At 41.9% G+C, this 11907-nt stretch overlaps 1 pseudogene; it reads right to left on the bottom strand.

Moving 5' to 3' along the window:
* Window positions 1-6838: 6838 nt before the first annotated feature.
* LOC126254209 (5S ribosomal RNA) lies at window positions 6839-6956 on the bottom strand (annotated as a pseudogene).
* Between the last annotated feature and the right edge of the window lie 4951 nt (window positions 6957-11907).

Genomic DNA, 11907 nt, shown 5'->3' with positions numbered 1-11907 from the left:
TTGTTAACACAGCAAATTCAAACGAACTAGAGACAGAACTTGCGACCTCGCTCTCAATGGATTTCTTGTAAGATGGAGAAAACATCCACTGTATTCTAGGAATTAATTATTGATTCCATCCGTACCTGTAGCTTCCCTGTTTTTCAAGACCTTAACAGCCTCCATCACCACTTCTCAGCGTAAATCGTCTACACGTCACAAGTCAATATATCTCACTCCTCCATTCTGTCTGTCCGACAGCATACCAATGAGATCGGTAGCACGAGTATTTGAACCACTGCCAGTGCTCTATGTTATGTATCTGCACTGTCTCTCTGTCTGCTTTTCTAAATATTTTCTGTGAAATGTTCCTCTTTTGTTTCTAACTCTGACGATTTTCGTATATCGGGTTGTTAAGATAGTCAAGTTTTATTTTTGTGTTTTATGGTCGTTTTAAGATGTGGTGTCCAGATTTTAGGCCTCTTTTCTATCGTATGTCTTTCGTCTAATCCAGTGCTTCATAATCAACCTTGATCATTGTTATTCTTATATCGTCTTAGAACTACTTAAACCTAACTAACTTACGGACACACACATCCATGCCCGAGGCAGGATTCGAACCTGAGACCGCAGTAGCGGTTCCGGACTGAAGCGCCTAGAACCCCTCGGCCACAGCTGCCGGCAGTGTATCGTTCCATTCCTACTGAATATCTTCTACTGCTTCTGTCTGCTGCAGATTCCTATCTTTGATACAGACCTGTATCAGAGACGTATGAAGAAAGATTATGAGAGTTTAAAGTAGCATCTCCCGAGTAGTATTACACATCATTGCAAGACTTTTTGCAATAGTAGCGAAAATGTTGATACCCTTTATAACATGATGTGGGCTACAACTCGGGAGAATTTTAAAGAAAGCGACTTCGGGCGTGAAAGCCTACGAATTTGCGTGATAGACGATACTTAGAAGTTTCCCATTACAAAGAAGTTACCTTCTGTCTATTATTTACGTCCTGAAATAGTTTGCAGAAGAGCAGACACTTCTATTTTAGAGCAAATATCGCAGTCCGTAGCAACAAGCCACTGACGACGAGTTTTTAAACGAAAAGTAAGAAGTATGTTGAAGAAATGAACAGCGGAATATCTAGTGGCGGACCAGTCGATAACAGATAAGTTTAAACAAATAGCTCAAACAAAACACACAAAAATAAGAAATATCATTCCAGTAGTAACATATTCGCGATCTCTCTTAGGCTATACTGTGGCGAGAGATCTCTTTACAGAGTAGGACTAAAGTAGAAAATGTCCTCAAGGCCATTGCAGACGAAAGAACCGATGAGATGGACGAATAAAGCAAAACGCAAAATTATTGTTTTGTGGAAATTACTATCATAGCATCCAGCTGAAATAATTCATGGAAATCGGCATAATATAAATCTGTTGTCGTTTGAAATCCTCTTTCTTTCTGAATTCTAGTACCATGTTTACGTACCTCACTCTGTAAATGAGTCCAGGCATCCAGTTTTGTTGCATTCTTAGTTGTGCGTCTTATTTCTTATTTAATGAACTTTTTTATTCAAACGGAGAGGCAACTAATGACACAGACGAGATAAACATAAAATCGTGTTGCATAGGTAAAGAGAACAGACGTATTTGCGAACGTGTGCGCAGAACGAAACGAATCTTAAAAATAAAATACCAGAAGTAATTCTGAAAAGCCTTTGTACTTGTGCGCATAAAAACACTATATTGCGCGATTGCTATCGAAAGTGATTACTGTCGAAACGACCTGCTATAACTGCAGGCGCAATGCCTTTAATCACACCAACTCCATTCTCATTAATCTTTCAAAGGCAATCCGAATTATTAACGATGCATCCGAGAATTCTCCTGACCCGGGTGGAACACAGAATGCATGTTACTGAATAAAATTTACCTTCGGGATAAGTGGATTGAAGGCTCATTTGACGAAGCATGTGATGTAGTAATTGACGCTCTACAGTAATACATCTGTAAATTCGAGTTCCATTTTCCTTCCTGTAGCACTCGTTGCAACTTTTATATCTGGTAAAACTTTGCCACGTGAAAAAATTCAAATCGGGGTGTGTACTGGATGTCGCGTTGAGTTTTAGTTGGACAAAATTACTGACTACGTGAATGCGCTCCAAGATATATCACAGGAATTGTAAGTTATATTTAATGGAACGACGCTAGTAGACAACTGTGACTGTCAAATCAACTTTCGGGTTCAGTATTTGATATATAATTATCGTAAAGCATATTTCTTATAACGATACATTCAGACTTTTCAGCGAAAGAGTTTCTGATTTCAAAATTAAATCTCTAAAAACTGCGATTGATTGACGAAAGCAAAAATAGGTACGTATATTGTGAAAGCTTTATACAGAATTTGTGCAGAAGTTTAGGATTGCTTCGAAAAGTTGCTAACATATAGCGCTGTAATCGCAAAGCACAATGCCTATAAATAGCGTACCGTATCTCAGATCTATTAATTACACCGTTGAAAAGTAAGAGCTTTTTGAAATTATGTATTACATCAAACAACGTTCTGGTGCTGGAATACCACAGGATAGAACACAATCATACGGCAACAAGACGCCTTTTTGAAACAGGGTTTAATAATCCAGAAGGATTCTACGCGAAAACCACTCGTAAGCTCTTCGCCAAGTTCCAACGGACAGGTAGCGTGGCTGATGATCTAACGGGGATGTTGGCCCCAGGCAAACTGTACGTACTCCTGAAACTGTTACCACGAGTTTTGGAACTATTCAGTAAAATCCCAGAAAACCCGTTCGAACAATTGCAGCTGAGACTACTTCGAAGCGTTTCGGCATGCAGAAAATCACGAGACAGAGAATACACAAGTTTCCATTCAAAGTCCAAGGCCACAAAGCCATACCTCTACGGACTGTGCAGCATGGGCTAACTTTGCCAACCAGATTCTTACAGTGATTGATAATGGAGGTTTTGACTGCCTCTGGTTCACTGATGAAGCACATTTCCATCTGAATGGAGTCGTTAATAAACAAAATTGGCGATTTTGCCGGGTCGGAAATCCCCATTTGTGTGATCCACTCGGTTTTCGCGAAATCACTGTTCGGACTGAGGTGTGAAACAGAGACATTAATGTCCTTTTTTATGCGAGAAATGATCACTGGTGGAAGTTACGTTGCCATTGTGGAACACTTTGTCAGCACACAGCTGACGTTGGATGATCGACCGGGCACCGAGTGGATTATGCAAGCTGGGAACAGTCCACGGGTGTTTCGCTTTCTTAATGAATACTTCATTAATAAAGTAGCTCCGTTGGATTATTGCAAATTTATTGGCGCAAGTGTGCATTAGCCTCCATATTCGTCCGATCTGACTCCTGGTTTTTGTGGGTACATTGAAAGACACTGCCTACTGGAACGATGTCATCACGCTACACGAGCTTGAATCGGCGGGCTGTGTGACATCTGAACCCATTTCGGTTGAGACACAACGGGATGTGATGGCAAATTTCATTCTTCCTTTGCCTCACGTCCTTGCTGTGAGAGGTAGGCATTTCGAAAAGATTGTGATGTGATGTGAATGCAAAGACGAGTTTAATTATTCACGCCGTTCGCAAGTAACTTGCAGGACTCTGGTCCTGCATTGGTACATTTAAGTTCTTGGTGGACAGTACAAGAGGACTCACTGCCCTCCCCTTATTTCCAATCCACAATGGTTAGACGGCACTTTTTATTCCATATTACTCCACAAAGTGCACAAGGAGCTGTTGGGTAGTAGTTTACAAGGTGCACAAGGTGTCCGTCGTCTGCTCGCTAATGTCTCTCCGCGCTACTTGCACATCTGTTCTCAGTGGGCACTCGCGAGCACCACCTGCATGCACAAACGACCCGGAAAGTCTTATAGGTACAGCCCCGAGTTAAAATACGAGTATTTCCCGACAGGGAACAGATTATACTGGGCAGATTAACATATCCATATCTGGAGTGGTAAAGTGAGTTATGGAACTCAAAACACGAGGATACTATACGAGCTGCACTGTTTACAGCGCTATCTACTAGCAGCTTTTCGAACTATTTCGAAGCTTCTGTGTAAACGTTTTACAGCTTTCACAATAAACGTACTTTTTGTTGTACTCGTCTATAGATCTCAGTTTTCGAGATACTTGATTTGGAAATCAGGGATCCCTTCACAGGGCACCCTATATGTAATAAATATGTACTCGGAGGGGGGAGTCATACCAAGAACAAGAAAGATGTATTTGCTCTTTGTCGACTGGAAACAATCTTTTGATGGAGTGGAGGAGAGTACGGTACTTGATGAACGTTTAAAACTTTCGCCTCTAGTCAGACCTGTGAGAGAATTTAATATATTTTAGTCTATTTTTAAATAATGGAATTTACTTTTGGTGCACTGCAGTTTTTTTCTTAAATTACAAAAATTATTCCGTAAAATTTAAGTTTTTAAAAATGTGGAATAATGTACCAGGTACAACGTCCTGTACCTAGGAACACTTGCACGATTAAACCGAAAATATCTAGTCAGAATTGTGTTTAATAGTCTGTCAAATTATTACTCAGCTACACATCAATAATCAGTGAGCGAAGTAAGATTAAGCAGAAGTATTATCAAAACCCAGTCACAAGTTAAATACTGAGGAAACTGGAAAAAATTTCCATTTTGAAGAGAGATAAAACTGTTCAAATATTTAAAAATGCCATTTATTTCCAAGTATGACAGGTTCCATGGTCGAAGACGATTTGTTTCAGTCCACAAGACAGTGTACCGCCGATGAAGTGTGGCTTAACTGGAGACATGATTCTAAAAATTTATAGCATTTTGTTCTCATAAAATTCTGTACGTAAAGAATAGCTTTAATAGGAAATGGCCGAAACTGCTTATGGAGATTCTAGTGCACACAGCTTCACATGATTCTCAAATCATTGAGTAGACCGAAGTACTGTCGCAGATACATCTTCTGTTCGTAGGCACATTATTCTCTAGGTACAACAGTCTCCCCTACAATAGGACATGTCATAGATTGGAAACGATAATGGAGCGGGTTGTAGAGAAAGGAAGATGTTAAGAGCAGACGCATACAACAAAGTATAGGAACACATTGCAGAAGAGACAAGAAATGAAGTCCTTGTAGGCAGAGGGGTCAGTCATAGATAGTGTCCATTTCCCACTTCGTTCAATATACAGCGTGCTTCACAATTCCTATTACAAGCAACTAGGGATTGTAAGGGGACTTTGTGGATAAAGTTTTGACAAGCAGCCTATGTTCGGAAGCATGCCGTTTGAAGATCGGATAACTTCGAAGTCTCCCGCTGCACGGTGGTGTTTCGAAGCTGAATGTGGCCCTATTGCACTCTCCCGACTGTCGGTAGCTTATCGAGGTGACTTCGGATTCATGTCGCCGCCGTCATGGCGCTTACCCTCTACGTTGTCGTGGTGCTTGTGCTGCAAAAAACCTGCCCTGCACCGGGCCGTGATGATGCACGGCAGAGACTCTGCAGCTGGAGGAGGCAAGCCGTGGGCTTTTAGTACCTGAGTGTTGAGGGACTGCTCTAAGACGCCGTTTCCTCCTGAACGATGTGGACAGCGCAAAAGCTCATATTACGCCCTGCCACCTTGAAGGGAAGGTGGTGTGACCGTATGTCTTTGGAATCTCGGTCGATGTGCCATCTTCTAGGCGCGGTCGACGATGGCATGAAGAAGGCATGAAGCATGACACCCAATGGAGCACTAGACGCATCTATCACGTCCGTTTTGCTAACTGTACGCTTACTGTCCTCATTTACCGGCTGTTACTGAAAAAGTCTCCCAGCTCACATTCGGCACGATGACGGAGAACGTGACAATGAAATAGCACGCATCAGTCACAGAAGACGAAGTTCTCGGTGCTATCCAAGCAGGAGCTGATAGCACGTCACCTGGCCCTGCAGCATCATAGTCGAATTTTATCGTGCTTCCCGATTTATTTTAGCGCCCACGTTCACCGTAACCCGTGGAGAACAGATCTTTCTAAAGGGTCTCATCGTCTCTATTCACAAAATCCATGGGGATACACACATCAGTAATTATCGCCTCTTGACCCTGCTTAATAGCGACGGGAAGGTCTTTTTTGCTGCGCGACTTAAGAGGACAGCCTATGATCGGAACTCGCTAGGCGGAGCGTACAACATTCGAACAGAGCTCTTCCGCTACAACGAGCTGATAGCCCTCTCTCGAGCTCAGCAGTTGCTCGTGGCTTTGGCGTCCTGAGATTCCAGCCAGACATTGTGTGGCTCTTCTCCGTCATATAGGTACCCAGAAACTATTGTCGAGTTGGTCATACGTCTCCTGCGTGGAGCGACATCCCGGGCGCTGTTTAATGGTAGGGTCACACAGTCGATCCTTATCAGGCTCTCTGTATGAAGTCTCCTCCTAATTAGGAATGTATATCTTTTCTAGACAAATGTAAAGTCATTAATACATAACTATACCTGCACTTAAATATAAAGATTGGAAGCAGATAATATTATATGCTTTGAAACAAGGCAAGACACAGACCTAGTTTGATGGTGCTTTTGACTGTTCAAGCAGTTGGTGCCTGTGTGGAATAAAAGTAATAGAATACGTGGCCATGTAACCAGCAAACGACAAGGTCGACCACTAAAAAAAGCACTCCATCTTCAAGCCATCAGACCGCGCCGTGTCATCCGCAGCTGAGGATGCGGATAGGATGGGCGTGTAGTCAGCACGCCGCTCTCCCTGTCGTTCTGATGGTTTTCTGAGACCTGAGCTGCTACTATTCGGTCGAGTGGCTCCTAAATTGGCATCACGAACCTTAGTGTACCCCGAAAAATGGCAACAGCGCATGGCGGCCCGGATGGTCACCCATCCAAGTGCCGGACACGCCAGACAGCGCTTAACTTCGGTGATCTGACGGGAACCGGTGTATCCACTGCGGCAAGGCCGTTGCCTATACCACTAAAAGCTATCATTAATTAGACAGAATTGTTAGACGACTGTCGACATGTAATTCGCTATCAGGGCTTGACAGTGAAGAGGAAGGCGATAATTGGTTTGCTAAGGAACACTGCAAGTGGACAGCAAAAAATTGATCTAAGGTGGTATGAAGAGACGTACGTAAGTGTAACTTGACGTAAGTAATAGGGCAACGTTACTGACGTATGTCGGTGGGAATCAGCAACTTCGTCATTCTGTAAATGAAAGAAGCAACTCACGCTACCAAATTCCAGCTATGGAACATGGAGAAAGAAATATAATATTCTGTGAATGCCACCTCGCCAAAGGTATCGTTTCTTTAGTACTCGTAGAAAGCAGCATGAAAGGTCCTGACTATTGGAACATGGACAAACGTACACTGCTGTACTGCCAAACAGGTGCCAGGAAGCAGGAATTTTTCGAAAGACAACTTTGCAAACAATCCTTCAGTGTGTGTAGAAGAATGTCTTGGAAAGAAAAATGTGTTGGTTTTGACTTGGCCACGTCAGTCTCTAGATTTAAATTCGATAGAGCATGTGTGGAAAGTGCTGAGTAAATCTGCTAGACGAAAACCGTATTGAAATAAGTCAGATTTGTATGAAATTCTGCATTCTGAATGGGGAAAGAATCTTCAGGACATATCGTACACTTAATTGCAACTGTGCCTGCATGGTGTGCTGCTGTAGTAGCACAAAAGTATTAAGCAACGATGTATTAACACAAAGTATTGCCACCGAAGGGTACACTTATATTATTTCTTTTCGCTGTATTAAAAGTTCGATTCTACTGACAAAACACAGGAGTTGAAAATCCTTGAATTGTATTTCCTAACACAGTATGGTATCAGGGTGTGTTGGAAAATAATGCCTCCGGAGTTTTATGGGAAAACTCTTAAGATTCTTCTACACTTTTTCTCAATTACATGCTTAGTCAAATATTTAACACTTTAGCTGATCCTTAACTAATGGGAAATTTGAAGCTGTTTTACACATGAGAGTTCGATTATGTTGTGTGTGTGCGTGTGCGTATACGTGTGTGTGTGTGTGTGTGTGTGTGTGTGTGTGTGTGTGTGTGCGGAAATGCTCAGTTTAATGTTGACACTTTTTTAGAATGGTTTGTGGAGTAGCTGAGCTACAACATACCACAACGAGGTCGAAATACTTCGATACTGAGACCTACAACTTAATTCTCGTCACAAGAATCATATGACGCCTTAAGAACGATGTCACCAGCCACAACTTTAAAATCAGATGTTGGCACGGGAGGGGGGGGGGGGGGGGGAGGATTGAGAGTCTGGGAACGATGTGGACGGGTGTAGCAAGCAGATGTTTTGACAGCGACAAATGTGTTTTCAGTATGGTGATGTATTGTTTCTGCCTAGTAAGAAGGCGGAAACTCTGATTCAGTGCCTGCCGCAGTGGCCGAGCGGTTCTAGGCGCTTCAGTCCAGAACCGCGCGACTGCTACGGTCGCAGGTTCGAATCCTGCGTCGGGCACGGTTGTATGTGATGTCCTTAGGTTAGTTAGGTTTAGGTAGTTCTAAGTTCTAGGGACTGATGACCTCCGATGTTAAGTCCCATAGTGCTCAGAGCCATTTCAACCGATTCAGTCGTGTATTTCAGTGCATCTCACCTCTTGTTCATGCATGGAAACCAAATAAACGAAAAATTTTTGTTTACTACATACAACATCAACTATTACTTCAGACGTTAAATAAAGCTGTGGACCTACAGTCTTAGAGAAAAATGCAAGCAGCCAAGATAAGTTTATCCATAGGAATAGATCTTATATTCTACACTATTAGTGGGGGCTCCTATCAACGCTATTTCAGATAAACATAGCTACGTCCCAGTAATACTGTCTTTTTATTTCTGTAACCATTTATACCACAGCTGAGTACTGCTACCAGCGATTTATCGCGGCATGTCATCAGTACTTGAATTAATTATTTTAAGTACAGCACATATGGAAAAGTAAGACATAAGGTGGAAGAAAAAGGTCTGTTTTAAATTACGCACAGAGAAATTTCAGTCACTCTGTCCTCACCTTTAAATATTTCGATGGTGCGACATGTATATGTCCCTTTAATTAAGAATTTCTGTACTTGTTTGCACAATGTGTCTTCTTATGTACTTTTTCTTTGGAGCTGTTCAATAATGGTGGGTCTTTGACCACACACTCCATCTTGTTTATATTGCTGTAGGATGCGCCTCAACTATCGTGACATTACCTACGAGAAAATGGAGAGTAAGTGGAGGAAGGTAGGAAGGTCTCTGAACGGGTCACCTACGTTATCTTCCACACTTTGGCTCAGCGTGTTTTCGGACTTTTATCTTATTTTAATTTGGGTGTCATGACTGGAAGTGAAAATCAGTCCAGGTTTGCCAAATGGCATTGGATAATCATCAAGAATCAACATCATTGCTAATTAAGATGAAAGATTTACCAAATATATTTAAGAAACGGATTTAAATCATATACATTTTTATAAGTAACTACTCTCGATGTTGTCTCTGAGGTTTTTCCCCCACAGTAACTGATATATGTTCCTCCTTTCTGCACTTGTGTGGTTGTTACTCTCCTTATCCACTCTAGACACATAGAACCAAACTGTCTGTGACATACAAATTAACCTTAAAGTAATATCTTTAAGATGAGGGGTAGAATTTCTGTTAAGGACAAAATGAAATGAAGCCAAGCGTCTTCATTAACTGCTAAAATCCATACGAAAACATTGCAGAACATAGCGTCTGCGAATTTCATTAATATTTGAGATATAATGATACTTTTTCATATAAAAAATGAAAATTATATTATTTATTAAGAAAGCTGCGCATTCCGAATAAAGATTTTTATTTGAATGTAGAACTTGTAAAAGCATTCCTGGACACGATGAAAGTAAATAGCAACGAATGTTTTGCCATTTTGCCAGAGAGTAAATATCTAGGAAATAGTTTACAGGCGTTAGGTTTTGATGCTAACTTCAGAAAGTAAACAAAACATGGTGTTTATGTAATAAATCCCTGCATACTGAAACCACAATAATATCAGTTATTAAACATAAGAGAATTTTCTATTTTCAGGGATTAATGTTTATGATTTATTACGCTATCAAATGGATAAGTACCTGACAACTAGAACGATGCCAGAGTGGTAAACCATTCCACAACTAGATCTTGTCAGACGTGGTTTTGTTACTACTTACTTGTGAACTCCACCGACGCGCACTTTACACCGTCTCACTTTTTCGGTTCGGCTACCTGAGCGCGGAGGCACTACTCTAGCCGGCCAGTACTGATTGCCACTGGCAACGAGTGCGTCGCGTCAGGCGATACACCACCGGCGATACGGCGCCGATGGCTGGCTGCTAGCTGACGTCACAGTCCACGCCATCGCCTGCCCGTGACGCCAGCACGACGTCATCCGGCACGCTTATCAAATTACCTGCCTCCTGAACTGTCGTTACTGCAAGCAGGAACTTTACGTTCCGGCTACACAGTGGTGGATAACGATATCTCGAAACGGAAGATTTAGTATAACACGAGTCGACTCGCTACGGATGTAACTAAATTTTCGCAACATTCCATTTTGTCCGTGTGGGTACTGTGTTTCATAAAATACGGGCAGTCATGTAAACTATACCTAGCAGTAGCTAATTGGATTGTGTCTCAGATGTTTATTAATATGTAGCGAATCCCTACAAATCGTTCAGTTTTTGAAAGAAATGCAGAAAATCTCTAACTCCACCGTAGGCATCGTCAAAAACGTTCACTAAGGAAGTTGCTCTCGACTTGGTTACACAGTTCCAGATGAGATGCTGGTAGTGACTTCCATCACCAACATTTGGCCAAAAATGCGTGGAGATGTTGTGGTAAACAGTTCATCATCATCAAACTATTCGCCAGTGCCATGGGTTGTATCGAAAATTTACCCCCGTGTCTCTCAAAGAGAGACCGAGAGAGATAGCACAACGGTTTGCGCACTGGACTCCCTTACGGGAGGATGACGGTCCAAATCCGCGTCCTGCCAGCCTGACTTCAAATGTCCGTGCTTTCCCTAAATAGCTCCAGTCAAATGCCAGGATGGTGCCTTTGAAAGGGCACAGCCGATTTCCTTCGCTATACTTTATGAATCCAAGCTTGTGAGCCACCTCCAATTGTCTAGCTGTCAACGCAACGTTAAACGCTAATATTCCTTCCGTCCTTCCCTGTCTTTCTCAAGCTGGGGCCATGTACCGCTGTCTCGGTAATCCGTCAGCTGGATAAAACGTTAAGATAAGTAGCCAGAACAGTTAGCTATGTGTTAGCATCGACTTGAGTTTCTGTTCGTATTTTTAATCTACACAAATCCTCGTGCGGGTAAGGTAAAGATAATAACAACATAGGAAAAGGAGAGAACTGTACGATTTGGGATGTTTAAACAGACTGATAAGAAGTGAGGCAAGACGTTCGTGAAAACACAAATCACAGGAAGTAGCAGTATGATAGAACCTGAGTAAAGGCATCAGGGAACAAATTCTATATTACTAGAAGGAACCGTAGAAACCAAAAATTGTAAAAACTTATAGTTATGCAATTCATATAAAAACTGAATGTATGACCTATTCTGAGATGAAGAAGTTGGTAGGGGAGAGGGAGTTGTGGTGGGTGTTATCAAACACAAAGACGACTCGTCAAGCTGCTCAGATCAAAGGCAACTAGGATTTCGTCAGGATCACGAAAAAGACAACTCAGCCAACCACTATGCTCAGTAATGACCACATAATAATGTCCAAGAATACAAACTATCTGTAGTCCGTTACAGATGCAAAGCCTCATATACAGTGTGTTGCATTAATATAAGCTAACTCATTATGGCTGGATTCCTCTGGACAACAGAAGAATGAAACATATTCACAATGCAGGGTCTAATGTGATTTTTGTGGGAG

This window comes from Schistocerca nitens, chromosome 4, assembly GCF_023898315.1.
Source record: "Schistocerca nitens isolate TAMUIC-IGC-003100 chromosome 4, iqSchNite1.1, whole genome shotgun sequence".
Lineage (NCBI taxonomy): Eukaryota > Metazoa > Arthropoda > Insecta > Orthoptera > Acrididae > Schistocerca > Schistocerca nitens.
Note: the sequence above shows the minus strand (reverse complement) of the source record. Positions and strands in the feature narration are given on the sequence as shown.